This window comes from Hordeum vulgare, chromosome 6H (genome assembly GCF_904849725.1).
Source record: "Hordeum vulgare subsp. vulgare chromosome 6H, MorexV3_pseudomolecules_assembly, whole genome shotgun sequence".
NCBI lineage: Eukaryota > Viridiplantae > Streptophyta > Magnoliopsida > Poales > Poaceae > Hordeum > Hordeum vulgare.
The window spans coordinates 526,891,178-526,896,761 of NC_058523.1; positions in this window are offsets into that span (position 1 = coordinate 526,891,178).

The window sequence follows — 5,584 nt, forward strand, 5'->3', positions numbered from 1 at the left end:
CGACGTATACAGATTGCTACAGATTGGTCTGTTTTTGACAGATTCTGTTTTTGTTGAGTTGGTTGCTTGTTTTGATGAAACTATGGATAGTATCGGGGGGTACTAGCCATGGAAAAATGAGAATACAATATCCCAACACCAATATAAATAGAAATCAAGATTGCTACAGTACCTAAAAGTGGTGGTAGTTTGTTTTCTTGTGCTAATGTTATCACGAGTTTCTGTTTAAGTTTTGTGTTGTGAAGTTTTCAAGTTTTAGGTGATGTTCTCATGGACAAAGAGATAAGGAGTGGAAAGAGCTCAAGCTTGGGGATGCCCAAGGCATCCCCAGCCAAATTCAAGGACACCAAAAATCCTAAGCTTGGGGATGCCCCGGGAAGGCATCCCCTCTTTCGTCTTCAATCCATAGGTAACATTACTTGGAGCTATATTTTTATTCACCACATGATATGTGTTTTGCTTGGAGCGTCTTCAATCTTAGGAGTATTTTCTTTTTGTAATGTCACAATCATCCTTGCTGCACACCTTTAGATAGATACATGCACTCATCGTGATTTTGCTAGAATGGTCATCGCGCTTCACTTATATCTTTTGAGCTAGATAATTTGCTCTATGTGCTTCACTTAGATCTTTTAGAGCACGGCGGTGCGTGACTTGGTAGTTGGCTTATGCTATGAAAGTAGTCCCAAAGGTGATAGGTATCCAAAGAGGATACAAAAACCTCCATCTTCATGTGCATTGAGTAGAAAGAGAAGTTCTGATTCCTCTCAATTAGTTTTGAGACGTGGATTTGGTAATATTAAGAGTTATGTTTGTAGGGTGTTGTGAATATAGAAATACTTGTGTTGAAGTTAGTGATTCCCGTAGCATGCACGTATGGTGAACCGCTATGTTAGGAAGTCGGAGCATAATTGATCTATTGATTGTCATCCTTTGTGTTGAGGTCGGGATCGCGCGATGGTTAACACCTACCAACCCTTCCCCTAGGAGTATGCGTTTAGCACTTTGTTTCGATTACTAATAAAAACTTTCGCAACAAGTATGTGAGTTCTTTATGACTAATGTGACTCCATGGTATAGATGCACTTTCACCTTCCACCATTGCTATCCTCTCTAGTACCGCGCAATTCTCGCCGGTACACAAACCCACCATATGCCTTCCTCAATACAGCCACCATACCTACCTACTATGGCATTTTCATAGCCATTTCGAGATATATTGCCATGCAATTCCCAGCGTTCTATCTCATGACTTATCCCATCACTCCCATATTTCCATTGCATGATCGTAAGATAGCTAGCGAGATGTTTCAATGTCATACGCCAAGCTAGATCGTTGCACATCTCGGTACACTGCCGGAGGCATTTCCTATAGAGTCATCATCATTTTGAGCTTTGAGCTGTGAGTAAATAAAAAGTGTGATGATCATCATTATTATAGCATTGTCCCGTGTGAGGAAATAGAAAAAAAGAGGCCAAAGAGCCCAAATAAAAAAGAGAGAAGAGGCCAAGAGCCCAAATAAAAAAAAGAGAGAGAAAAAGAGAGAAGGGACAATGCTACTATCTTTTTCAACACTTGTGCTTCATAATAGCACCATCTTCTTCATGATTGAGAGCTTCTTGCTTTGTCACTACCATATGCTAGTGGGAATCTTCATTATATAACCTGGCTTGTATATTCCAATGATGGGCTTCCTCAAATTGCCCTAGGTCTTCGTGAGCAAGCAAGTTGGATGCACACCCACTAGTTCTCCTCTTGAGCTTTCACATACTTACAGCTCTAGTGCATCCGTTGTATGGCAATCCCCACTAACTCACATTGATATCTATTAATGGGCATCTCCATAGCCCTTTGATACGCCGAGTCAATGTGACCATCTCCTCCTTTTTGTCTCACAACCACCACCACACTCTATTCCACCTATAGTGCTATATCCATGGCTCACGCTCATGTATTGCGTGATAGTTCTAATTTTTTTTAGAAAGTAAGAGTGCGGAAACAATTACTTGGCCAATACCGGGGTTGTGCATGATTTACATTAGTTGTGTGAGGATGGTGGAGCATAGACAGACTATATGATTTTGTAAGGATAACTTTCATTGGCCTCGTTATTTTGAAAGTTCATGATTACCTTGCTAGTTTGCTTGAAGTATTATTGTTTTCATGTCAATAGAAAACTATTGTTTTGAATCTTACGGATCTGAACATTCATGTCACATGAAAGAAGTTGCAAAGGACAACTATGCTAGGTAGCATTCCACATCAAAAATTCAGTCTTTATCAGTTCCCTACTCGAGGACGAGCAGGAGTTAAGCTTGGGGATGCTTGATACGTCTCCAACGTATCTATAATTTTTGATGGTTTCATGCTATTATCTTGTCAAACTTTGGATGTTTTGTATGACTTTTATATCTTTTTTGGGACTAACTTATTAACTCAGTGCCAAGTACTAGTTCATGTTTTTCCCGTGTTTTTTACCCTTTTCAGAGATATATTTGAAATGGAGTCCAAACGGAATAAAATCCCCGAAAAGATTTTTTCCGAAACAGAATAAGATCGGGAGACTTTAGAACCAAGGTAGGGGGTCCCCAGGGACCCCACAAGCCCCCTAGCACCGGCCAGGGGGGAGGCCGGGCCTCCCTGGCTTGTGGCCCCCCTGGACCTCATTTGCCATAGGTTTTGCGCCTATATATTCCCTAAAATCCCAGAAAAAATCAAGAGATCATTGCTACGGCAACAAAAGTCCTTCCCCGGCAACGCTAGGAATTCTTCTTGCTACTTCTCTTGCTTGCGGCGGTTTTTCCCTTGAAGAGGAAAGGGTGATGCAGCACAGGAGCAGTAAGTATTTCCCTCGGTTTGAGAACCAAGGTATCAATCCAGTAGGAGAATCTCGTCAAGTCAAGAGTACCTGCACGAACACAAAAGAGCTTCCACACAACGCTTTAAAGGGGTTGTCAATCCCTTCAAGATTGATTGCAAAGTGAGATCTGAAGATGGAAAGTGCAACGAAGAAAAAGTGTAAGGCTGAAAATATGGTGTGGAGTAGACCCGGGGTCCATAGAGTTCACTAGAGGCTTCTCTCAAAATAGCACAAAATACGATGGGTGAATGATACGTCTCCAACGTATCTATAATTTTTGATGGTTTCATGCTATTATCTTGTCAAACTTTGGATGTTTTGCATGCCTTTTATATATTTTTTGGAACTAACTTATTAACTCAGTGCCAAGTGCTAGTTCCTGTTTTTTCCATGTTTTTTACCCCTTTCAGAGGATATTTTGAAACGGAGTCCAAATGGAAGAAAATCCCCGAAAACATTTTTTTTGGAACGGAAGAAGATCGGGGAGCTTGGGAGCCAAGGCAGGGGAGCCCCATGAGCCCCACAAGCCTCCACCCCGCGGCCAGGGGGGCCGCGCCATCCAGGCTTGTGGGCCCCCTGGACGCCCTTTGTCCTAGGTCTTTCGCCTATATATTCCCATAAATTCCAGAAAAAATCAAGAGATCATCGCAATCACTTTCCGTCGCCACAAGCTTCTGTCTCCGCAAGGTCCCATCTGGGGCACATCCTGATGCCCTGTCGGAGGGGGGATTCGGACACGGAGGGCTTCTTCATCAACACCATGACCTCTCCAATGACGCGTGAGTAGTTCACCATAAACCTACGGGTCCATAGCTAGTAACTAGATGGCTTCTTCTCTCTCTTGGATCTTCAATACAAAGTTCTCCATGATCTTCATGGAGATCTATCTGATGTAATCTTCTTTTGCGGTGTGTTTGTTGAGATCTGATGAATTGTGGATTTATGATCAGATTATCTATGAATCTTATTTGAGTTTCTTCTGATCTCTCTTATGCATGATTTCATATCCTTGTAATTCTCTTCGAGTTGTGGGTTTTGTCTGGCCAACTAGATCTACGATTCTTGCAATGGGAAAAGTGCTTGGTTTTGGGTTCATACCGTGCGGTGACATCACCCAGTGACAGAAGGGGTAGCGAGGCACGCATCATGTTGTTGCCATCAAGGGTTAAAAGATGGGGTTTTCATCATTGGTTTGAGATTATCCCTCTACATCATGTCATCTTGCTTACAGCGTTACTCTCTTCGTCATGAACTCAATACACTAGATGCATGCTGGATAGCGGTCGATGTGTGGAGTAATAGTAGTAGATGCAGAAAGTATCGGTCTACTTGTCTCGGACGTGATGCCTATATGTATGATCATTGCCTTAGATATCGTCATGACTTTGCGCGGTTCTATCAATTGCTCGACAGTAATTTGTTCACCCACCGTCATACTTGCTATTTTGAGAGAAGCCTCTAGTGAACACTATGGCCCCCAGGGTCTACTCCACAACATATTTCCAGCCTTACACTTTTTACTTCGTTACACTTTCCGCCTTCAGATCTCACTTTGCAAACAATCTTGAAGGGATTGACAACCCCTTTGAAGCGTTGGGTGCAAGCTCGTTTGTGTTTGTGCAGGTACTCTGGACTTGACGAGACCCTCCTTCTGGATCGATACCTTGGTTCTCAAACTGAGGGAAATACTTACTGCTCCTGTGCTGCATCACCCTTTCCTTTTCAAGGGAAAAACCGACGCAAACAAGAGAAGTAGCTAGAAGAATTCCTGGCGTTGTCGGGGAAGGACTTTTTTTGCCGTAGCAGAAGAATTTCTGGTGCCGTTGTCGGGGAGGAGGATCAAGTCAAGAAGTCATCCAAGTAAGTGTCGCAAACTCATCTCTTGCATTTACTTTCTTTGCCAGTTGCCTCTCGTTTTCCTTTCCCCCACTTCACAATTTGCCTTTTTCGTTTGCCTTTTCGTTCGCCCTTTTCTCTCGCTTGCCTTTCCTTTGCTTGACTGCTATGTGCCTTCAATATGATTGCATCTTCGCTTGCTGAAAATCTATTGATATGGATCCTCACCCACTTGCTAATCTCTTTAAGAGATCCACTTATGTGGAACCAATTGCTAGTGAGTTGAGTGCACTTGACTTTCTCTATGGAGTTTTGCTTGAGATGCGTGAATCTGAAAATCGTGATGAAGAAACTTATGAAGTGATTCACGAGAGCTCCTTGAATGAAAAGCATGATTGCAATGATTTCACTATAAATTCTATTAATGACAATCATGCTAAAAATATGCAAAACCCTAAGCTTGGGGATGCTAGTTTTGCTATGCCCACTACTTGTTGCAATGATTGTGATTGGGGTGATGATTTTTCTTATGATCTTGAAAATTTGTTTAAGCCTCATGATGATTATGATGTTTGCAATAATATTGAAAGTGGGTTTGGAGAAGTCATGACTTTAGTTGATGATAATCCTACTATTTTTTAAGAGTGTCAACTTTGCATACATGTGGATCATGAAAAGAATATCCTTTGTGATAGCTATATTGTTGAATTTGATTATGATCCCACATGTAATTGCTATGAGAGAGGAAAATATTGTGGTAGAAACTTTCATGTTACCAAATTACCTCTCGTTATGTGGAGATTGCTATTGTCTCTTTCTTCTTCCTTGCATATGGCAACTATTGGTTGTCTTGACAATCTGTTTTCCTATAAAATGCCTATGCATAG